Genomic DNA, 25,565 nt, shown 5'->3' with positions numbered 1-25,565 from the left:
TGGTCAATTTCCCCGTTTGTATTCTTTAACAACTGCGTATCATTAAAGTTTTGAAGCTCAGACTCACTTAAAAGTCTATAACTTGTAGCAAGGAGTAAAAATCTTGCGAGGAAATAAACGTAAATATCATGGGTCCAGAAGGGCTCTAGGGCAGAAGTTCGGGGAGCAGAGTTGCTCCCCTAGACTCACCGGACCTGGGACACCCGGACACGGGCCACCTCGCGGAGGAGGAGTGAGGGTCCCGGGACCACGACATGGGGTGCTTTCTGTTGTAAAAGATGGACATGGGAAAAGGGGCGCAGCCGCCCGGCCCCGCACCCTGAAACCAGGAGAGTCGTCCAGTTCCGGGTCCGCACCCCTCCATCCGTGGAGCTGCCTCGCTCTTGGCGGGACAACAGAAATGGAGACAGTTCTCATGTGCAGTCCACCTGGGCCGAGCTCGCGAGATGCTCAGGAAGACTGAGCATGCGTGGAAGTGCCAGGCCTCCCCACCAGGAGAGGTCAGAGGTCGCAGGAGTGTCCCCACGCCGGCATTCCCAGGGAGTCCACGACTTTGGACTTCGTATTCCTGAAAATGAAAGTGACTCGAATCCAGGGCAGAGGAAGTGCCATCTGAGGCTGACTTGATCACCCTCAGTTCTGGGACGACATTCGGGCCTCACTCACGAGTCACCACCTGTTCTCCCAGCACATCTCTCAGGGGAGAAATGAAGACCTTAGCAGCGCTGGAGAAGGCAGAGAGGAGTAACCGCCACACCCATGACTGCACATCGCTTTTGCTGCACGTGTTCCAGGTAGGGAGGTGCTTGGATCCCCTGTGATTCTGTGGGGTCTGGGGGGCCTAGGCCCGGACCGTAATGGAAGTTGATGGTTGTGTGCCCTCAATCGTGCTGTGATGCTGAAGGAACAGCAACAACAGTCTGGACCTGAAGAGGCCTATGGGACAGGAACAGAGGATGGCTTAGCAGTGACCTTCACGGACCATCTGCCGGGACTAGAGGCTAACAGAGGCCATCAGAGGGAAGTGTGGATAGATGACAGAGACCAGTTGTCTCCCCCTGTTCAGTTCTGTGGCATCATTTAAATCCCCCAGAAATGTGAGGGAACCAGAGGGAAAAGGAGAGATCTAAATAGATTAAAATTAGGTTTTAATAAATCCCAACAGATTAGCACACAAAATTAAAGTCTAGTTTTAGCTATAAAAAAAATGATTTTACATTTATTCCTCACCTAACTTTGTGAACTTATATTATGTATATATATTATATATTATGTATATATAACTATACTATGTATACATAATTATATATGTTGTTGTTGTTTAGTCCCTAAGTCATGTCCAACTCTTTTGTGACCCCATGGACTGTAGCACACCAGTCTCCTCTGTCCATGGGATTTCCCAGGAAAGAATACTGGGGTGGGTTGCCATTTCCTTCTCCAGGAGATCTTCCCAACCCAGGGATAGAACCCTGCCTTGGCAGGTAGGCTCTTTACCACTGAGCCACCAAGGAAGCCCAGATATATATATATATATACACACATACATACACACACAAGATAATATATAGTATGATATATTAGTATATATATATATATACTTATATTTATGTATATATTTATAATTCAACATGTTATAATATGTGTATTATATAAATTATGTATAATATATATTCCCCCAAAAGTACCCAGTGAGAGTGGACTTAAAAACCTAGGCAGTGTTTACAATAACCCATTTCCTCTTTAAAACACCTAATAGGTTACATGATTACATCCAGTCTCAGCTGTAGCCGTGAGCTTCTAGCTCCAATGAAGAAAGGTAAATTAAATGCACACTTGAAGCCTAAAATGCACAAACACTTAGAATTGTATCTGACTTGATAGAAAGGAGAACAAATACTTTGTTTTAAATCAAGTTTGAATTAACTTCGGTTTATTTAATTAGAAATCTGTCTCTGCCTACCACAGATATTTAATTATGTTCCTGGGGCTGCCTTAGTTTAAGTCCTCAGGTTGCCTCTAACATCCATCATTTTCTCCTTGTCTACCTGCTTTTACTATGGTGACAAAGCAGATCAGAGTCAAGAAATCAGTGACATTTATCTTCAGATCCTCCCAATAGCACATCTCAGAGAAGGCAATGGCACCCCACTCCAGTACTCTTGCCTGGAAAAGCCCATGGATGGAGGAGCCTGGTAGGCTGCAGTCCATGGGGTCGCTGAGGGTCAGACACGACTGAGCAACTTGTCCTTCACTTTTCACTTTCATGCATTGGAGAAGGAAATGGCAACCCACTCCAGTGTTCTTGCCTGGAGAATCCCAGGGACGGGGGAGCCTGGTGGGCTGCCGTCTATGGGGTCGCACAGAGTCGACCGAAGTGACTTAGCAGCAGCAGTAGCAACAGCACATCTAGCACCCTAGTACCCATTCCCATACTCCAGTGTAACTTGAGAAATCTAATATGGGCTCAGATGTTAGAAGAACACCCTCCCAAGGTGGCATGCATGCAGGGTCCCCTGTGCATGGGGATGGCTCAGAGGGTGGAAACAGCAAGTGCACCTACAAGGACTTGTTGAAGCTCAGTGGAGAAAAAAGACCTCAAGAAGAGGTCAAAACACGTCACTTTTGTTTTTTAAAGAATAACTTTTCATTTTATTTTATATTGGCTTATAGGTGGCGCTAGTGATAAAAAGCCCACCTGCCAATTCAGGAGACCTAAGACACCTGGGTTCAACACCTGGGTTGGGAAGGTCCCTTCGAGGAGGGCATGGCAACCCACTCTAGGATCAGGGATCAGACCCACATCTCCTGCAATGACAAGTGGATTCTTTACCACTGAGCCATCAGGGAAGCCCTGAATTTCTTAATGGAGGGCAAGCACCAGGAATTTTCCTTTTGTGGCAGAGACTATAACTGTTTCCCCATTGTCTGATTCCCTCTTCTTTTTTTAGTAATGAAAGTTATAGCTGGCCTAAAGACTGCATTTTTCCCAGCCTCCCTCATACAAAAGCATGTATCCTAATTCTAGTTAGTGAGATCATATGAGCAAAAATGGTTTGTGCAACTTCTGGGCCGCACCCATAAAAGGAAAGGAAGGTAGTCACACTGCCTTTTTCTCAGTTCTTCTTTTTATAGCTGAATGTAAAGATCGTGAACAGTCATCTCTGACCTCATGTACAAGGGCCATACCCGTGGGATGCTCAGTCGCTCAGTTGTGTCCGATTCTTTTATGACCCCATGGACTGTAGCCCACCAGGCTCCTCTGTGCTTTGGATTTTTCAGACAAGAATATTGGAGTGGTTTGCCATTTCCTCCTTCAGGGGATCTTCCCAACCCAGAGACCGAACTCATGTCTCTATCTCCTGCATGGCAGGAGAATTCTTTATTTCTGAGCCACCTGGGAAGCCCATCTTGGGAACAGCAAAGTCTAAAAGTGGAAGGAGCTTGTGTGTTCAAAACCACTGGGCCCTCACTCAGGTCTGGACCACCATCTCAAACTTTATAAGTGAGAAATAACTTTTATGTATGTTATATAAGAAATATCTTCTATGTCTTGTAATTTCTGTGTTGTACAAGAAATAATTTAAATGTTATAAGATAGAAATAAACTCCTATCTTGATTAAACAAGACTCACTGAGGCAGTCTAGTCTGTGACCTGAAGCTACAGCCACTGGGGGAAAGGTAGGGTCCTGAAAAGAAATCAAGTACCAGCAGAATGATGACGCACCTGCTTGTACCTGGTGGCCTAATGGCAGATGTCCTCTACAGCTAATGGCATTGCACTGCTCACGAGGTACAGACCATTTTGTGAATTAAAAGAGTCCTGTAATTTTGATGACAGCATCATTGTGTGCTGTGCTTAGTTGTTCAGTCCTGTCTGACTCTTTGCAATCTCATGGACCGTAGCCCACCAGGCTCCTCTGTCCATGGGGATTCTCCAGGCAAGAATACTGGAGTGGGTTGCTATGCCCGCCTCCAGGGGATCTTCCCAACCCAGGGACCAAACCCAGGTCTCCCTCACTGCAGGTGGATTCTTTACTGTCTGAGCCCCCAGGTATGGGCAAATCAGAATTGCTACATTGGACCTATACCCTGACAGGGAGTTTCACAGTTATCAATGTTTAGTCAATGCACACAACACTAATTTTCACATCCTTTATCCTTTCCCCATCCATGGACACCTTTTTAATGCAAAAGAACTCTCTGGATCATGGAATTATTAAGCCATAGGGGAGTTTAGTGAGCAAATAGCTAAACCAGGGAATCCTAAACTAGTCTGCATGGCACAGTCTCCAGGGAAGCTTACTGAAAATACAGAGGCCAGCCCTTCCCCCACCCACACCTCTGCCCACTTAGTGTTGAGAGAGGTTCAGGATGAGTTGCTCTCGTGCCTGGATTCAATCCCTGATTTAGGAGTCTCTGCAATAAGAGAAGCCACCGCAATGAGAAGCTGACACACTACACCTAGAGACTAGCGCCCACTCTCCACAACTAGAGAAAAACCTGCACAGCAACGAAGACCCAGCACAGCCAAAGATACATAAATATATATTTTTTAAGAAAGAACTTCAAAGGGCCCCACTCCTCATTTCCCAGCGTCAAAGCAACCAGGAGTTGGGCACACAGCTAAGAATGGCCAATTGAATGGTCTCTCTCAGGGTTTTGAATCTTGAATAACACAAGGATAGAAAGTATTAATGACATCATGGGCCATATATTGTAGTGGCCATGTGCTGACCCAACTTGCAGCTAGGAGAATGTTGCCGTACTTTTTCCTAAATCCTGGGACTCTGTGTCCCTGCCTGTCCCCAAACCTGGCCTCAAAGTCTTCTGTTGATTCTACAGCCTCCTGAGAGCTTTCCAATAAATCTCCCTTTGCTTTAGTTGGCTAGTTTCCATTTTCATTGCTTGAAGACAGAGGGTTAGCCTCAGTATCCAGAAATGAAAAGTCTTGGGCCCAAGAGCTTGGATAATGCCAGATGTGTGCTCTCAGAACCCCCCCAAAACAGAGCCTAGGGATCCTGTCATTGTGGCCCCCAGTTTTCAGAGACCTACCCACTCCAGAACTCGTCATTCCCATCGTACTCCCCATCTGTATTAGTTACCTAGTGCCTCATACCAAATAACCCCACAGTTCCACAGTTTAAATCAACAAACGTTTATTATCTTGCAGTTTATTATCTTGCATTTATTATCTGCTTTTATTATCTTGCAGTCAGAAGTCTGAGTGTCACATGGCTGAGTGCCTCGGGCTTAAAGCCTCTCGTGAGGGGACAGTCAAGCTACCAGCCTTGGCTGTGTTCTCATCTGAAAGCTGATGGGGTTGGGGCGGGGGGACGTGAGGAAGGAGAGCCACTTTCAGGTTCATTCGTAGGGATATTGACAAGACTCAGGCTCTTCTCCTCTGGGGCCTTCCACTGGACTCTGCAAGTAGCACAGTGGTAAGGCATCCGTCTGCCAGGCTGATTCATGCTGAAATGCGCAGAAACCAACACAATACTGTAAAGCAATAATCCTTCAGTTGAAAGGAAAAACAATAATTCGCCTGCCAATGCAGAGGATACAGGTTCAATCCCTGGGTTAGGAAGATCCCCTGGAGAAGGAAACAGTGACCCACCCCAGTATTCTTGTCTGGGAAAATCCCATGGACAGAGGAGCCTGGTGGGCTACAGTTGCTGGGGTCACAAAGAGTCAGACATGACTGAGTGCAGGCACCCAGCATGGAGATGCCCATGGCGTCTGGCCACCTCCCAGATGAGGGGGTAGAGAGAGAGCAAGAAAGAGCACCGAGAATGGAAGTCACCACCCTTTACCAACCAGCCTCAGAAATGGCATCCCGTTATTCCTGCCACATCCTATCTGTTAGGAGCGAGCCCCTGAAATCCAGCCCACACTCAGGAGGAGAGGATCATGCAGGACAGGAACACAGAAGGCGGAGGTCCTTGGGCCACCTGTCTGCCTGCCACACCAAACCATCCCTCCCTCCTTGCAAATAAATCATAATCAGGGGTGAAACTCACCTGAAATTGTGATTCTCTTTTTTTTTCATGAAATGGCCTAAAAATGTTTAAGTGACTATTTTGCTTTCAAAATATCAGGCAGCAATTGTCAGGCAGAACCCACCACTGCCAATTTTTCTCACTGTACTATAATTTAGGGTGCACTGCCACAACTGCTATTTTCTGTGACATTCCCAAGGATATTTTAAACAATGATAAAAAAGACAGTTATATCAATTTCTTGAGTTTTATTATTATTATTAACAATAATAACAACCAGACGAGCAAAAAGGAGTAATGTGTCTCTTTCTCCATTTATCTTATTCCTGCCCTCTGTTACGATCTCCTTGGCTGCCATTGTTGCTTTCAAAAAGCTAGTTCAATTACTGAAATACTATTCATTAAATTAGAAATGATGGGTTTGCCAAAGAAATTAGCTATGATTTAGAAATCAAAAGCATAGGCAAAGATTCTGCTCACCATCAACGAATTTCCAGAAGTCTTAACATCTTTTCACAGCCATTGTGAACCACAGAACAAAGTTGATGCTTTTGAAATCTAACCAGCAGTTAAAGACACAAAAGCGACAACATCTGTAAATAGCTTGGTTTTCGCAACTATCTAATAAAAAAGCTCATGTGCAAGTATCTTTCTGCCGATTGTTCAAGCCCCACAGTCCTTATGATTTTCCATAGCTTTCAACTGAACAGAAAGAGGAGGTCTGAGCGCACTCCCCGGGAATCTACCCCTTGGGATGCCCAAAAGGTCATCATGCAGGGTCAGGAAATTGTTTGCAAAGTGTCATTTCAAAAAAAAAAGAAAAGGAATAGGAACATTTATTGGCAGGGTGCTCACACTACCCATTAACAAACACCTTACCTCATCTTGGGCTTCCGTGCTGGCTCAGACCATAAAGAATCTGCCTGCAATGTAGGAGACCTGGGTTCGATCCCCGGGTCAGGAAAATCCCCTGGAGAAGGGAATGGCAGCCCATTCCAGTATTCTTGCCTGGAGAATCCCATGGACAGAGGAGCCTGGCGGTCTTCAGTCCGTAGGGATCATAGAGTCGGACCCGACTGAGCGACTTAACACTTTCACCTCAGATCATCAGGCATTAGATCCTGGAGATTGGAGACCCCTGGTTTACAGGAGAGACACTGTGGCGAGGTTGAGTAACTTCCCCCTCCTCCTGGATCACAACTGCGGAACAGGACTGTGGGTGAACTGATGGCTCATTAACTCCAAAATGAATACACCCTGGAGCATAGCCCTGAAGCTCAGAATCCTGGCCAGCCCTCTTCCCTGCTGAAAGAAGTGAAAGAGTAAGTTGCTCAGTGGTGTCCAACTCTTTGTGACCCCCCTGAACCATAGCCCGCCAGGCTTCTCTGTCCATGGAATTCTCCAGGCAAGATACTGAGGTGGGTTGCTACTCCCTTCTCCAGGGGATCTTCCTGACCCAGGGATCGAACCCAGGTCTCCTGCACTGGTAGGCAGATTCTTTAGCATGTGAGCCACCAGGTAAGCCAGCCTCTTCCCAGGTGAGGCAGGTTATTTACTGTCTCTGAGTTTAGCTTTCTAATTTGAAAACTAAGAAGTAATAATAATCTCTCGGCTTGTTGTAGAATTTAAACAAAGTCTGTGGATGGAAAGTGCCTTGGGTAACCCTTGGTGCAGTGTGCTGGAAGAGGGCCAGGTAAGACTGTGGAGAGTGTGGACTTTTCCACCGTGTGTGCAGTGAGCTAAGATGAGTGGCCAGGTGGACAAGAGGGAGTATGGAGAGAGGCCATTCTTACAGAGGCTACCACTTGGGGAGTCATGGAACAGGATGTGTTTGAGCAGCGTGCCTGAAGAAGAGGAGACAGGAAAGATTGGGATGCCCTGAAGAAAGGGTTTCAAGTGGAAGAGAAACCTAGGCAAGGTTGCATTTTTTTAAGTTGCATCGAGCTACAAGGGTTGAATCAGAGGAGACCAGGACACAGTCCAGAGTGAACATTTGCATTGCAGCTGGGCTTGCAGACAAACAGCAGGATGGGCCACAGTTCCCAGCCGACGGGAGCAGACTTGACGGACTCTGACTGTGGCCTGAGGGGGCTGGAGAGGAGAAGCAAGGAGGCTATGGGTCCAGGAAGGTGACTACACAGACGGACCGACCATCAACAGAGATCAGACAGTCAGAAGGAAAACCAGGCTTTCAAAGAGGGACTTCCCTGGTGGTCCAGTGGTTAAGAACCCATCTTGCAATGCAAGGAACGTGGTTTGATCCCTGGTCAAGGAACTGCAATCCCACAAGCCGAGTGAGGGGCTACTGAGCCTGCCTGCCATAACTAGCGCCTACAGTGAAATATCCCGCATGCCGCAGCTAAGACCCAACACAGCCAAACCAAAAAACTTTTTAAAAAGAAGAAGAAGTAGGGCAGAAAATGAAGAATTTTATCAACAAATGTAAAGCACTTCGAGCACAGACAGCAGACAGCTGAGTCCTGTAGGATGAAAGATCAAACCCCAAGTAGACAGTCATCTTCTTGTGTTCGTATAGAAACAGCCTGATTCCATGTATTTCCGTCCCCTCATCCCTGAGTGCAGTGCCTGGCCCCCTCAGCATGGATAGAAGTCAAGTCTAGGCAGTAGAGCTGAAATCCGATTTCCCTGCTAGCTGTCAGCCAGGAACCATTCTTAGATCCCAGAGTCTTCTCTCGGTCCATGCAGGGAGCCATCTACATCTCAGAACCGGCAACTGGGCAGTGTGCCTGTCTCACCCTCCATGTCCCTTCTGCCTCCTTTTCTTCTGCCACATCTCTCTGGCTGAGGCTTCTCCCTGCTTCCGCTGCTTTTAAGGGTTTATGTGTTTACGTTGGGATTCCCCCATGTCCCGTGGTAAAGAATCCTCCTGCAATACAGGAAATGCAGGAGACACAGATTCGATCCCTGGGTCGGGAAGATCCCCTGGAGAAGGAAATGGCAACCCACTCCAGTATTCTTGCCTGGAGAATCCCATGGACAGAGGCTACAGTCATGGGGTCGCCAAGTTAGAGCCAACTAGAGCGACTGAGCATGAATGTACATGTTTACTTTGGGTCCACCAGATAATCCAAGATTTAATTCTGCAAAGTCTGTTCAGAGCAATGCCAAGATTCGTGTTTTCTGACTAACTAGGCATTAGGAACCTTGGGGGAACATTTCAAGAATGCTGCCTATCAAAGTAACTTCTCATCCAAAAAAAAAAAAAAAAAACACATCTAGTGAGATCTGTGAGGCCATTTTATTTTTTCAATGAGTTCATGTGCCTGTGGATGAATATTACACACCAATAGGATGAGATGTTCCACAGAAATTATATCTCTGCTTTTCATTTTCAAAAATGCAAGTGTTGAAATACTTTGTCCACATAAATAAGCAAATATTAACAGGAGTTTTGTTACTGGTGTCACTGAATTCTACAAACCCCTCCAAAAATATCATGAAGTGATATATCATCGGAAGTCTTTTTTTTTTTTAATGATCCATCAACTAAAAAGCCACTGAGAGTCCCCTTTAATTCTGTAGCAAGCAAAGAATTAAAAACCATCTGACTTTCAGTAGGATTCTTTGCCCAATCAACCTTATTCTCAATTTCTGGGACTTACACCAAAAAGTGTTTGTAAAAATTATTGAATGACTTTACCATGCTTATGACTCTTTCACTTACAAAGTTTTTGACACAGACTAGTTTTGGGGGAAAAGAAATGTTTCATTCCCCAGCTGTGTCTTACTATGTAAACAATATTTTTAAATGTAAGTACCCAAATTCCAGAAGTTGGAATGGTCCCCACCAAATAACCAAAATCCCACCTACACAGAGCAAAGAGCAAGGCTTCCTTTATTATACATTAAGTACCAAGAAAAGATTCAGAAGTACTTTAATCACAAAATCTATGTTAACCTTTTTATGTGATTAAACTAAAAGTCAGACACAATTTAGCAATTAAACAACAACAAAATGTTAACATACAGTAAGAAATCGTTAACAGTAGCAATAATAAACAGACTTTTCAACACCCTCCCCCCTCAAATTAAAAGGAGTATCTCACCCAACCAAGGTAAGTCATATAAGCTTACCTTGCCTATACGACTTCAAAGGCAAGATAAGTACAGTAGGGAACAAGTAACAAACCAGAAATAGATTGTTAGGAGCTGAATGAGGTCTGTTATATAGCCCAGCCTCCTCACTGCATCCAGAGATGTCACACAGCACATAAGCCAGAATTCTTCCCCTGGCCCGCCTTACAAATTAACTTCCATTATCCCAAAATATCCCTGTGCCATATTTATCAATTTATTGCCTCCCTCATAGGCAAAATTACCCTTCATTGCCTGCTCAACAACAATCGTAACAGATCCCTTAGGTGTTCTCCGCCAAGTGTCATGATATTAAACTTTACAGGTAGAGGAAGCTAGAGACGTGTTCCAGGAGGGAGGGGCTTTCTTGCCTATTAAGGTGTGCTTTCTCAGAAAGCTCCTGAGGATGCCACCTTTAGGTGGCTTCTCTGGGGTACTCAGCTCCTGAGACACCCACAGCATCTTCAGGATGCAGCTCATGCAGTGAGCAACATTACCCAGCAGCCAGCCACTCACATGGCAGGTTGTGTAACTTGCTGCTGTAGACTGCCACCAATGAGGTACCTCCCCATCCACAGATTCCCTGCCATCCAGTAAGTTCCAGAGGGTGGATTTCCAGCCACTCATACCAGAGCAACACCTCTGTGACTTCTCTGCCAACCACTGAACTATAGCCATGCCTTCTGCATCAGAGACTGGATCTCCATCAAGCTGGAGGCCAGGGCAAGATCCTTTTCCTTGGGTATCCAAGCTCAGCCCCAGAAGTAGGGGCTCCTTAGAACTGCTATTCCTGCATTCTTTGACATTCTCTGTACTTCTCACTGGCCAATCTTTTGTGACTCCAATTCACTATTATAAGTAATAATTCTCTTTTTTATTTTATTTATTTATTTTTAATTAGAGGGTAATTACTTTACAATGTTGTGACAGTTTTTACCATACGTCAACATGAACTGGCCTTCAGATCAGATCAGATCAGTCACTCAGTCATGTCCGACTCTTTGCGACCCCATGAATCGAAGCACGCCAGGCCTCCCTGTCCATCACCAACTCCCGGAGTTCACTCAGACTCACATCCATCAAGTCAGTGATGCCATCCAGCCATCTCATCCTCTGTCGTCCCCTTCTCCTCCTGCCCCCAATCCCTCCCAGCATCAGAGTCTTTTCCAATGAGTCAACCCTTCGCATGAGGTGGCCAAAGTACTGGAGTTTCAGCTTTAGCATCATTCCTTCCAAAGAAATCCCAGGGCTGATCTCCTTCAGAATGGACTGGTTGGATCTCCTTGCAGTCCAAGGGACTCTCAAGAGTCTTCTCCAACACCACAGTTCAAAAACATCAATTCTTCGGCGCTCAGCTTTCTTCACAGTCCAACTCTCACATCCATACATGACCACAGGAAAAACCATAGCCTTGACTAGATGGACCTTTGTTGGCAAAGTAATGTCTCTGCTTTTGAATATGCTATCTAGGTTGGTCATAACTTTCCTTCCAAGGAGTAAGCATCTTTTAATTTCATGGCTGCAGTCACCATCGGCAGTGATTTTGGAGCCCAGAAAAATAGAGTCTGACACTGTTTCCACTGTTTCCCCATCTATTTCCCATGAAGTGATGGGACAAGATGCCATGATCTTCGTTTTCTGAATGTTGAGCTTTAAGCCAACTTTTTCACTCTCCACTTTCACTTTCATCAAGAGGCTTTTTAGTTCCTCTTCACTTTCTGCCATAAGGGTGGTGTCATCTGCATGTCTGAGGTTATGTCCCCTCCCTCTTAAACCCCCTCCCACGTTCCTCCCCTTCCCACCCTTTAGGCTGTCACAGAGCACCAGCTTTGGGTTCACTGTATCGTACATCAGACTTCTACTGGTTATATATTGTACATATGGTAATGTGTATGTTGGGCTTCCCCCGGTGGTGCTAGTGGTAAAGAACCTGCCTGCCAATGCAGGAGACTTGAGAGATGAAGGTTGGATCCCTGGGTCGGAAAGATCCCCTGGAAGAGGGCATGGCAACCCACTCCAGTATTCTTGCCTGGAGAATTCCACAGTTGGAGCCTGGCAGCCTATAGTCCATGGGGTCCCACAGAGTTGGACACAACTGCATGATTAAGCACACACAATATTTCAATGCTGTCCTCTCATATCATTCCACCCTCTCCTTCCCCACTATTTCCAAGAGTCAGTTCTTTACATTAAGATTTCCTTGCTCAAGTTTCTGTGTGGTGTCTCTTCTAGGAGACCCTGATACAGCCCTAAAATCATACAGTACCAAGAGAACCTCCCCTCAGCTCGGCTGACAGATATGTCTCTTTAAGTTGTACAGAGAAGGAAATTTTTTCTAAGATGTTATAGTTTCTCTTTTTAACCGATCACATTGTCTGAAACGAATTAATATTATTTTTAGCAAATTCCCTTATTATACAGGATGAATAATCCCAATCCATTTAACCTTTCCTCACAGGCTCTCACTGCTTCATGCAGCACACTTCACTGGTCTTCCAGGATCTCCTAAATGTGCAGAGGGATTCTGTAATCTCAGACAGACCTTCCAACATGCTGCTGTGCATGTCTGTGATAATAGTGACGTTTTCACAAGTTATGAAAAGTGAGAAACATGCTGATGCAAAGGTAAAATCATTTTAATGGGTAGAAAAGGCACTCTTCCTTTCATCTTTCTTTATTAAAGATAGAAGTGTGGAAAGCAGGAGAGAAAAGAAGAGAAACCACAAAATATTAAGCAACCTAATCAAAAATAGAAAGGAAGCTGGTAATGCTTAAATAATAAAACGACAGCATGAGAGTGAGGATAAGGGTTCTATCGAGCTTTTAAATCTAAATTCAGACTTCAAAAAGGATTTCTAGTTGCCCTTGGAATTACCTAAAAGACCTTAAAATATATAACCCATCCTTTGACCTAATTCTGCTTTTGTGATTGTCTTCTGAAACAAACCCAAAGAGTTCTTCAGTTTTTCAAGGTCATTTTCTGCAACAAGGGCAATAGAATTCTGCAGCCAGTGTAAGTTGATTCAGCAGCTGTAATAACAGGAAGCCGTCTGCAGCCTGCATTTACTATGCAAATAAGAGAAACCAAAGGTCTAGCATTCGATGTAAAGCTTACATTCTATACCTCTAGCCTCCCTCTTTCTATCTGCTTACCTCTAGTGAAATTGGATTCATTCATTCCTTTCTTAAATAGTTATTGAGTGTGTGGGGCAGAAAGACTCGGACTTGAATGATAGGAGAAACCCGCTCAGGCCACTTTTTGCTTTCTTCCTTTGACCCACCAATGCCCTTTTGGATTTACTTCCTCCCTGACAATCCTGGACTGGTCAGTCTTCTAGGAACTGGAGCTGGGGAGTGGCTGTCCCTTTACACTGTCCCATCTCCCTCACTCCCTTACCTCTCACACACACACGCTTTACCAGTTTCCCTCACCTACCCTACCCTGTGCGTGTGTGTGCGCGTGGTGCTCAGTCATGTCTGACTCTGCGACCCTACGGACTGTAGCCCACCAAGCTCCTCTGTCCATGCAAGAATTTTCCAGGCAAGAATACTGGAGCAGGGTGCCATTTCCTCCTCCCAGGGGTCTTTGCAACCCTGGGATCAAACCCACATCATGCTTCATTGGCAGGCAGATTCTTTACCACTGAGCCACCAGGGAAGCCCCCAACAGTGACTACTTCACATTTACTTTACACCATTTTAACCATAAAATCAGCTTTTATTCTTGGGCAATTTTGATAAACTTAATCTGACACTGGTTTCCACTATGAAGGAAATTCCTTCTCGAACATTCCCCAAAGTTGCGGTGTACAATATACTAGTGATAAAGAAGGCATTGTTGGGGAGGAAACTTTGGATGTAAAGTCCTCAGAGGTTCTGCCCAGTTTGAAAGTCCCTTTGAAACATTAGAAAAGAAATGACAAGTGGGAAGACCTCTCTGGCGTTGTTTCATCTCCACACTTCCTCTGTCAGACATGGAAGGTTCCAGATTGTAGCATCTTTCTTTGAAATTGGCAGTGAAAAATTAGTAGGTATGCAATTTAAACAAAAAAAATAGCTTTAAAAATTATAGGCCCTTTCAAAACTGATTGAATTTGAAGAAAAATGTGTATCTTTTTTTATTACCTCTGAACTCAAGGAAACTGAACTGAGTGAATGCCTATATTGAACCGAGAATAGCAGTCTATTTAAACTATACAAAATTGTGCTGATTTCCATGGCTCTTAACTAGAAATTCATTTCCCTGACTCTTAAGCCTAAATCACATTCAATTCTATTACTCCATAGAATGATTGTGACTTGAAGACTTTTATAATCTAACTTTTACTGATGACCTATATGCTCTCAAAAGCTGAGCTGCCTTTTCCCTAAGAGAAATGGCAGCAGGGTTAATCCAGCTTATTTGAAGGGTTGCTAACTCCCAACCCCCATCCAACTTGACTTAACACAGACCACTGGTATAAGCATTCTTCTCAGAATCTTTGAACTGGATGAGGCTTTAGAGATCATCTCATACAATATTCCATTTGCTTCATGGATTTCACACACTTGCAAATGAATAACTCATTTTCCAAACGTACAACAAGGTACCAAAAAAACAGCCAGAGAGAACCAGAAGTACATGATTGAATGTGCATAAATAGCAAGCATCTTCTATATCTAGTGAAGAGAGGGAAATCACTTGTGTTTTGGTCAAATTTCAAAGGATATGAAATGGTCAGTTATTCGTGGTCAGTTATTTAACTTTAAACACTGCATTGTAGCCCAAATTAAATAAGTCAGTATTATTACATAAGTAGTGTTTGCCCCAAATTGTACTAAGCTAAACTATATAGGCCACCATGTGAAAGGTACAAGCTAATGTGAGTTCACTTATATTTTCCCAAAGAATAAAGGATATCTTACTTCCTACCCACTCCTTAGAAGAAAAAAAAAATGCTTGATTTCAGATAATATTTTCATTATAGCAATTTTCACCTTTGAAATATATTAAATGGCAAATATGGAACAATCTCTAAATGTTCAAGATAGAATCAAGAGATCGTATTTCAAACATCAACAGTTTGCACACAGTTCACATCGCTCTTCTTCCGAAACAGTGTTCACTTGCCCTCTGATAGCATCCTGACTTGGTTCCGTCTGTCCACAGGGTGCGCCTTCTCATGCCTATCACTAGCCCTGCCTCATCTAATCAATTTCTTCACACTGAAACTCCTCAGGACTCTTTCCTGGGCTTCTTCTTTTTTCCACTTGTTCCCACCTTCATCCCATCCAAGTTCATGGCTTTAGAATGCCATCTATTCACTGGGGTCCCAAGTTTGTATTTCCAACCCAGAACACTACCCAAAACTTCAGACTCTTATATCTAACTACTAACTTGGTCTCTCCATTCAACTATCTAATAGACATCTCAAATCTAACAGACACAGGATCGAGCCTCAGAACATCCTTCCTGGGACTTCCCTGGTAGTCCAGTGGTTAAGACTTCACCTTCCAATCCAGGAGGTGTGGATTCGATCCCTGGTTGGGGAGCTGAAATCCCACGTGTCTCGTGGCCAAAAAAACTGAAACATAAAACAGAAACAATACTGTAACAAATTCATTAAAGACTTTAAAAATGGTCCACATTTTTAAAAAATCTTAAAAAAATTTTTTTTCAAAAAACTTCGTTCTTCTAGAATCATCCTCATCTCAATTATGGGCAGTTCCATCTTCCCACATACCTTGGCCTTGGAAGTTTCTCTAACTTCTTTCTCTCTCTAATATTCCATCTCCAATCTGTAGGTAAATTCTGCTTACCTTCTTAGTAAAATAGAATTCAACCCCACCTCAGCATATCCATCACTCCCATCTCAGGCCAAGCCCACCATCAACTCTGCCTGGATTATTGCAATAGCTTCAAACCTGGTCTCTCTGCTTCTACCTGGCCTCAACACTGCAGCCAAAACTATTCTTTCAATATTAACTAGTCTGCTTCATCTGTGTTTCAAGTTGTTCCTGTCCTGCTCCAAGAGAGAATACTTCAAATCTGCTTAAGTCAGGTTATATCACACCTCTGCTTAACCCTCCAGTGACTGGCCAACTCACTCACTTGGAGCAAACACACACACACACACTCAGCTTTACTTCTCTGCTCTTATCTACACTGGCCACTTGGCTGAGTCTCAAACATTCAAGACATGCTCCTGTTACAGGAGCCTTTCACCAGCTGTTCCTAAGATGCACTCTCTCACCTGCTCTGCTCAGATTTCACAGAGAGAGTCTTTCCTGATCCCTCGATTGAGAGTTGTGTGTGTTTGCTCAGTCATGTCCAACTCTTTGCAACCCCATTGACTGTATTGACCTTGGACAGAATTTTACATATCAATTACAAGCCTTTTTTACCTTTAAAAAGTTTATTTCTTGTTCAACAAAAATATATGGAAATATAGGATCATTTGCTTTAAAGGTTTTATTTAATAAAGGAGAGTCGTGAACTTCCCTGGTGGTCCAGTGGTTGGAACTCCAAGCTTCCGCTGCAAAGTGGGGAGAGGGGCACAGGTTTGATCCCTGGTTGGCCAGGGAACTGGAATCGCTCAAGATGCTTGGTGCAGCTAAACAAATAATTAAATAAATAAATGACAGTCGTGAAGGCTAATATGGATTTGGTTTACTTACAGACTATGTTTCAGAAATCTGTCTGCCAATCAGTTTAATAGAATTATTCTTATTTTATTGAGTGTATTTTGAATATCTGAGCTTAAAAACCTCATAAAGAATGCTGTGCTATTATCTAAAAATCAGCTGACACAGTATTTTCATATTACATTGACCACCTGCTTTACGGAACCAAGGACAGCAGGATTTTACTGTCTGTCTCTCTCTCACACACACATGCATGCACACAACAGGCACAAACACAGATATTTTGAGAGCTTTTACCACCAAAGGAGAATAGTTAATTCCATTTTTAAGAGTAAAGACAAGAAAACAAATTTCATATTCCAATGCAGAAAAGGTAATTAGAAGCAGAATGGGACCATTATCCAACTTTCAGTCTAGTGCTCAGCCCATGACTAGAAAAAGCGCTGTTCTTTCCAGAACAACATAAACAGTGTCCGTTTTACCAAAGGGAACTCGGACTGCTGACACTACTTGCCATCCACCCATAGCTCACAAATACAGTGGTCATAAAATTGTAAGACACTAAAAAGTGGGGCTTCCCTTGTGGCTCAGCTGGTAAAGAATCCACCTGCAGGGCAGGAGACCTGATTGGATCCCTGGGTTAGGAAGATCATCTGGAGAAGGAACAGCAACCCACTCCAGTGGGCCTGGAGAATTCCAGGGACCATATAGTCCATGGGGTCGCAAAGAGTCGGACACGACTGAACGACTTTCACGTCACAAAAATCTGGGGGCTACAGTAACAGGAGAAATTTTTGGAGAATACAAAACTGGAAATCTCAAATAACTGATATTTTCTTCAGGGCTGAAGGGAATGTTTCAGGTAATGTTCAATCTGGAAGTTGATCTCTTCTACCCCTAAAAAAAAAAAAGATGAAATTTGCATAGCCTAGTCTTCTCCACCACAGGATATAGAGATAAATGATCCTCAGGAAAAGAATAGGGGGGAAAAAACTACGAGTAAGCATCACTGAGAAAGAACATTGAAGGAAAGCAAAGCTTATTTCCCTGTATCATAGATGAGCTGACCCAAAGCATCACATGGTTAAGTCACTCAAAAGAGATCTTACCCAGGACCAAGCTTTCCTAACAGTTGCAAGAATGCAAATAGCTAAGATACACAGACACAGCGAGGCGAAGTCTCAATCCTACGTATGGCCTTCCAGGTCTTAACTTTTTGCAGCAGTTGCATTCTCTGTTTAGGGCAGTGGGTGAATTCTCTAGGTAAAGTATGGTTTTCTTTCTTGGCAGAGAACACTCTTGTTGTTCAGTTGCTCAGTCATGTCCAGCTGTTTGCAACCCCATGAACTGCAGTATGCCAGGCTTCCCTGCCCTTCAGTATCTCCCACAGTTTGCTCAAACTCATATTCATTGAGTCAGTGATGCGATTCAACAGTCTCATCCTCTGTCGCCCCCTTCTCCTCTTGGCTTCAATCTTTCTCAGTATCAGGGTCTTTTCCAATGAGTCAGCTCTTTGCATCAGGTGGCCAAAGTATTGGAGCTTCAGCTTCAGCATCAGTCCTTCCAATGAATATTCAGGATTTATTTCCTTTAGGATTCACTGGTTGGATCTCCTTGCAGTCCAAGGGACTCTCAAGAGTCTTCTTCAACACCACAGTTCAAAAGCATCAATTCTTTGACGCTCAGCTTTCTTTATAGTCCAACTCTCACATCCATACGTGACATCCATACATTCCGTAGGTACACCCTGAGTAAAGTCTTCCGTATTGCCTTTAACAAGTGTCATGGATATTTTTTTTCTTCAACAGCATACACTTTTGTATTCCCATAAAGGGAAAGGACTAGATTTCAGGCTGTCTTCCTCCTCCCTGTGTTGATCTATATGTAGATACAAATTAGAAATAGCAATGTGGGAACTTCCCTGGCAGTCCAGTGGTTAAGATTTTGACTTCCAACACAGGGGGTATGGATTTAATCACTGGTCAGGGGGTTAAGATCCCCCATTCCTTGGGGATAAAGAAAACAAAATGTGAAACAGAAACAATATTGTAACAAATTCTATAAAGACTTTAAAAATGGTCCACATCATAAATAATCTTTAAAAAAAATAAGAAATAATACTATGGCAGGGGCTTCCCTAGTGGCTCAGACAGTAAAGAATCCACCTGCAATGTGGGAGACCTCAATTTGATCCCTGGGTTGGGAAGATCCCCTGGAGGAGGGCATGGCAACCCACTGCAGTATTCTTGCCTGGAGAATCCCCATGGACAGAGGAGCCTGGTGGGTTACAGCACAGAGTCAGACACGACTGAGTAACTAAGCACAGCACAGCATTACCACAGCCATATAGTTACTAATCACCCAGTCCTTAGCATATAAACCTTAAACAAGCAAAGAAAATCTGGCGATTCTTTGCAGTTAGTACAAAAGTTAGAATATAAGGGAGGAACTTTCTAAAGGCAATTAACACAAGTTTGAAATAGAGTGACAGATCAATAAACAACTTCTCAGAAGAAAATCAAATATGTGGTCTCAGAACCAACACAAAGCTCATGCTCTGGTCTCTCCACTATATGTGACTTATAATTTGTTACCTACAAAATTAGGCTTAAAGATTTATTAACTGTGCCTACCATGTGGATTTTAGTTTTCTCAAGAAGACTTCTCATGGTCATTAATACTGTTCAAATGTAATGACTCCCTTCCGGGATGGTTAAACTGAACCAGATGATTCACCACATTTGCTGTGTTAAAATGAGGTTACCCATTCTCTGTTCACGAGAAACTGTCACAACATTGTTAATCAGCTATACCCCAGCACAAAATGTTTAAAAATAAATTATGGTAACCAAAGTTGGCTTTAAAAAGTTAGGCATGTTGTTGCTGGAGTGCAGTACCCATTCTAACCCTCATTCTTATTATAAATTCCTCTTGGGTAACATATGGAGCGAATTAAACATGCAAGGACTTTGTCCTTAAGGAAATTACAGTCTAAAAGGGTCAACAAACAGAAGAAGCAACAGAGTGACTGTTTACCTGCTCCAACCCCATTGAATTGATGGATGTCATAAAAACAAATAATTAGATGTAGTCTGTGGAAGACATACTGTCCTCATTCACACGGACCTAAGTCCCAGCTGTGCTATCAACTCTCTGCTGGACCCTAGTACACCACTTCCTTCTTCAGGGTCTCAGTTTTATTATTCATGAAATAAAAGAAATTTGGGTTAGATGATACAGAAATTAAGTGAAGTGAAAGTTGCTCAGTTGTGTGTGACTCTTTGCAACCCCATGGACAGTAGCCCGCCACGCTCCTCTGTCGATGGAATTCTCTACGCAAGAATACTGGAGTGGGTTGCCATTTTCTTCTCCAGGGGAATCTTCCCGATCTAGGGATCAAACCCAGGTCTCCTGCACTCCAGGCAGATTCTTTACTGTCTGAGCCCCCAGGGTAGGTGATGCAGAGGACCTTTCTAAGTTCATGGCGGAAACACATACTTTAAACGGATTGAGAAGATTAGCATCCTGACATTGGTATTTGACACTGGTTTTATGAGACATGTCACTAAGTCCCAAGAACTGAGTGTGGCACAATGATGATATCCTTTGGAAAGTTTGTGTGACTTGATGCAAGGAGAAAGGATTTGAAGCATCTTGGCTTTAGTGCTTTTGTAAATATAATATGATCCTGGCTCATATTTTGGTCCCCGGATATTTGAATTCCACAAGTCCTGGCCTTAGCCTTGTGCCCAAAGGCTATTTTAGGTAAAATGTCCTAGCAAGCTTTATGCCTTTAGTTAAGTCACATATTAAAATGACTTGTTTGAAGGAAAAGCAAACATCATTTCAAACTTTTAAAGGGAAATTCAAAAATTTCAGAGAATACAGTCATGTTTTCTGGCCAAGGTACTCCCATAAGCTGGATGATTTTTGTGAACATTTGAAGGTTTGTGGTCAGTGTACCCCACATGGTATGGCATTCTGAAAATGAGAGAGTAAAGTGGTGGTGACCTGGGGCTGGAGTTTGGGGAACTGGGGAGGCTTGGTCAAAGGGTACAAGCCTTCAGCTGGAAGATGAATAGGTTCTAAGCGTCTAATGTGCAGGAATGTGATTGTAGTTAATAACACAGAATTATATACTTGCGATTTACTAAGATAATAGATCTTAAGTATTCTTACTACAGACACACCAAAAAAAAAAAAAAAAGGTAGCTACACGAGGTGATGTGTGTGTGTTAATTAATTTGCTGGTGGCAGTCATTTCAAACTGTGCATGTATATCAAGCCATCACCTTGTACACCTTAAATGTATACACTTTCTATTTGTCATTTATAAATGAGTAAAGTTAGAGGAGTAGAACTTATTATTGAGAAACCAAGATGCTAAACCTTGAAACTGGCAAAGCCTAAAGCCTAAGCTGACTGCAGAAGTTACGTAATTTTTCTCCCGAGTCTTCCATAACCCTAAAATTAAAAAGGAGTGGGGAAAATCCAGTTTCAGTGTATTTTTTTAAACACCTCATAATGGCAGAAACAGTTGAATTTCTTAACTGGTGCACAAGAGAGAAGAAGAAAATGAGATGGATAGAGATTTAAATTCAATTCTTTTCTTCCATTGTGTGAGGCTACAGTATCAACAACTGGCAATTGAGAGAAGAGATACATCATTATACTTATTTATAGCATTAACTACTTTACATTCATCCTCGCAAGTGAAACTGTAAAAAAAAATTATAAAGGGAGTATGTGGTTCTTTCATTAGCTTGTCTGTAATACTGGATTGGTCCATAAATTAATGTGTATAAGAGGACGAAAAAAAAAAAAAGAATTCAAAGCTCTGCCATTGTAATTACAGCTCTTTAAATATCAAAAGACACAAAGAAAGATTCCTTCTGAAAAGCCTACTCTCTTGGCAAGACACTATTAATTACTTGCATAAATCTGCAGTTTGTACACCCAGAGCTATGGGTGACATTATATTACATTATCCAAGCTTGTACCAGTCCCCATTGGTCTCAGCATGTGTTTCTTTAAATGCTTGTTTACCAAGTGATCCCTCTGTAAACTTCAGCCTCCTGTTCAGAGGGAGTGAGCAGAGCACTGGAACAACAGGTGACGTTGAGTCCTTAATATTGTCGATAACTGACACAATTCAGTTAGAGAAATTGTATCAGGCGAATTATTCAATTAGGCTGGAGGTTGCCATGAGCAGTAATAATATCACACTCCTATTTAAAACCAAGCCATTCAGCTTCCATAAGCAAACTGTTCACAAACAAACCACACAGGCGAGTGGAAGAAACAAAGTGGGCTTTGGATCTAAATTAATAGTTAAAGCCCTAGAGAAGGGACACTAGAGAAGCATTTCTAACTTATAAAATATTTTGTCTCCAAATTTCTAGCCTTTATGTATAAATTTAATCAGCATTTCTCTTCTGAACATCCATTGCACAGAAAAGTTAATAGAATTAAAACCTGGCCTGTGGCTCTATATTTTTGCAATAAATACAGACTCAAGGGAACATCCTCCAAGCTGCTAGGGAGGAGAGAGTGGGAGTGTGTTACTTGAGAAAATGAAAACCTAAATTCAAAACAGCAAATGTGTCCCCTGCTGTGCCCAAGTGCCAATTTTCAGCTTTAGCCGTCCCCAACATTTGCAAAAAAAAATTTTTAAGGAAAATGAATTTATGACCAAATTGAATTGGCCAACATGGTCTGTTTGGGGGAGAAAGAAGCAAGAGAAGCAAACAGCATGTCACCACCTAAACTACCAGGAGAGCCTCGCCCCCAGGAGGAGTGGGTGTTCTTTCTCAAGGCCAACGCAAGCCCAAGTGGCGGTGGATGCGGTTCACTGGGTCAAAACCATGCTGTGACTGTGAAGTTCAGAGATTCCAGGACTGAGCTCAGAGGTAACCCCACTCTCACAGCCGTTAAACCTAACGTGATACTATTTGATAATACAAGTTGTATTCTTCCTAATGACCAACAAGTCAATTAATTAATTCTAAGACTTGGTTTTCAGCCAGCTCTGTTCATATCATGAAGCTTGATGGTGTGAAAGAATGGAACAGCTCTTTTATATCTTCTCAGTTTTCTATATCTCTAATCACATCAATGAGCACAGGAATAGATCCCATGGACTGTATCCTGCAAGGCTCCTCTGTCCATCAAATTCTCCAGGCAAGAATACTGGAGTGGGTCGCTATTCCCTTCTCCAGGGGATCTTCCAGACCCAGGGATCAAACCTGGGTCTCCTACATTGCAGGTGTATTCTTTACCATCTGAGTCATCAGGGAAGCTCACCATCTATATCTTCTCAATCTTTTATATCTGTAATCCCATCAGTGAGCACAGTAATAGTTTGTAGTTAGTATGGAATCTGGGGGAAAAGTCAAGTGCTCACAGATATGTGTTGGTAGGTAAATTCATGTGAGCAGACTGAACCAAGAACAGAGACTGTAATGTAAAAATGAGTGGCATCTTAAGCAGATGTCATATACTATACTTATTAAGAACTTGGTGGAAGTTTCCCACTGTCTCCAGGACAAAGACCACAAAACTTGCAAGTTGAAAGCTATTTTGCAGATATTCTGATACTACTCTTTTTATTTTACAGATAAGGGAAACAGAAAGATAGGGAAGATACAAGATTTTTTTTCAAATTTTCACAAATTTGAAAATGGTAAGTGATAAAATTAAGCTTCAAACTCTGATTTATCTTGTACCCAAGGATCCCTTTGCTGTTATGCTTCAGAGTAGACAGCACAGATGGGTGAATCTTTATTTTCCTTAGGTGTAGCAGCTGCTTTTTACCATGTTAGCCATGGTCTAGCTAAGTAAATATAACAAGAAAAGAAATGTTTAAACAAACCTAAAGCTAACCTATTGTATGGGAGGTGCTCTATTTGGTTTTCTGAGGGGAGGAGAAGGGTTTTTTTTTTTTTTCCCTTAACTGCACCTGAGGCATGTAAGAACTTAATTCCCCGACCAGGGATCGAACACACACCTCCTGCACTGGAAGCGTGGACCTCCAGGGAAGTACCAGGATAAGTTTTAAATACTTGCCTAGAAGGAGAATTAAGAGCCACAAACCTGATTTTGTCACTTCCTTATGTAACATATTTCAGTCATGGTCCTTGACTTAACAATGGTTCGACTTAATTTTTCAACTTTATGGTGGTCCAGAAGCAATAAACATTCAGTAAAAATTGCCTTCAGATTTTTAATTTTGATCTCTCCCAGGGCTAGCAACCTTCTGACGATCCTCTCTCATGACGCTGGGCAGTGGCAGAGAGCCTCGCAATCATGAAGGTAAACAACCGATACGCCTCCAACTATCCTGGACTCAGACAACCACTCTAATTTTCACTTTCAGTACAGTGTTCAATCAGTTGCATAAGATAGTCAAAACTGTATCATAAAATAGGCTTCGTACTAGATGATTTTGGCCAAGTGTAGGCTCATGTATGTTTTCTGAGCACATTTAAGGTAGACTAGGCAATGGCAACCCACTCCAGTACTCTTGCCTGGAAAATCCCACAGACTGAGGAGCCTGGCAGGCTGCAGTCCATGGGGTCGCTAAGGGTCAGACACGACTGAGCGACTTCACTTTCACTTTTCACTTTCATGCATTGGAGAAGGAAATGGCAACCCACTCCAGTGTTCTTTCCTGGAGAATCCCAGGGACGGGGGAGCCTGGTGGGCTGCCGTCTGTGGGGTCGCACAGAGTCAGACACGACTGAAACGACTTAGCAGCAGCAGCAGCAGTCTAACCCATGATGTTTAGTACATTAGCCTATTAAATGCATATTCAACTTATGATATTTTCAACTTAGGATGGATTAATGGGGGGCGATGTGGTGTAACCTCATTGTAAGTCAGAGAAGATCTGTACTGGGATTCAAGCTCCATTGTGACCTTCAGGCTTTTTCTCTAACCTTCTCTCTTGAATGTCTCCTCCACTTCTTTCCTAGATCATCAGACTCCTCTCTGTTGGTAGTGGTCTCTTGTCACGTCCCTCCATGGATCACAAGCCTCATATTTGTCTTTCTTGTTCTTCGTTTTATTCGTGGTGCCTAGCACAGAGCCCAGCATATGGTGTGCATATAGGTTGAATAAATGAACAAAGTCACGCATGTAAGAATGCTTGGAAATTTTCCAGGATGTAAAGCACTATTAAAACGCTAAGCCTTTCTTCTATTTAATTTTTAATGCCTTTGGAATCTGATACTTTATAACACAAATTCTAAGGGACAGATTTATGGCCTAAAGCTGCATGCACTTTATTGTACAATGACATCTGGATGAGCCAGAGTAATTAAAAATACTCTGCTTAAATCGTCTATCACCCAACTCCTTGTACTCATCAAACTGAACATTTTTAACTTTACCTTTTATTAATAAAAAGGGGGGAGCTATTTCATGTCTAGTAAACCAAAAGAAAACAGCACAACCGCTCACCTCCTCTGTTGTCCAGTCCCTGGCTGGAGGACAGGACACTCCCGGGTCACACATAGTCATCCTCAGGAGACAGTTATGTTCAAGGGCAGATATAACGTCATTGGTGCCTCTCTGACTATTATTCACTGAGCTAACTTTCTGCCAAGGGTCCTCTCTAGGGAACGTAGAAGGAGCCTCAGGGTATTATCCCAACAGAAACCCCTGGCTAACCAAGTATCCAGCTCTGATTGGGGTAGGTCCTTCCACAGAATTGCTCCTCACCTTCAGAGCAATGGAGACTCTTCACTGGCACAAAGACAGCAGATAAATGTGTTGGTGGCCTGGACCAGGATGGTAGTAGGGGAGGCAGCAAAAAAATAGTTGAGCTCTGGATATAAATTCTTCTGAAG

The 25,565-nt window shown here is 43.0% G+C and overlaps 1 long non-coding RNA gene across 1 annotated transcript; it reads left to right on the top strand.

Annotated features, from left to right (window-relative positions):
• LOC132342158 (uncharacterized) lies at positions 1-24,899 on the top strand. Its single transcript, XR_009490406.1, has 4 exons — positions 1-794; positions 23,333-23,398; positions 23,959-24,027; positions 24,690-24,899. It is a non-coding gene; the product is annotated as an uncharacterized lncRNA (long non-coding RNA).
• The last annotated feature ends 666 nt before the right edge of the window (positions 24,900-25,565 follow it).

Source organism: Bos taurus, chromosome 14, assembly GCF_002263795.3.
Source record: "Bos taurus isolate L1 Dominette 01449 registration number 42190680 breed Hereford chromosome 14, ARS-UCD2.0, whole genome shotgun sequence".
In the NCBI taxonomy this organism is placed as follows: domain Eukaryota; kingdom Metazoa; phylum Chordata; class Mammalia; order Artiodactyla; family Bovidae; genus Bos; species Bos taurus.
Note: the sequence above shows the minus strand (reverse complement) of the source record. Positions and strands in the feature narration are given on the sequence as shown.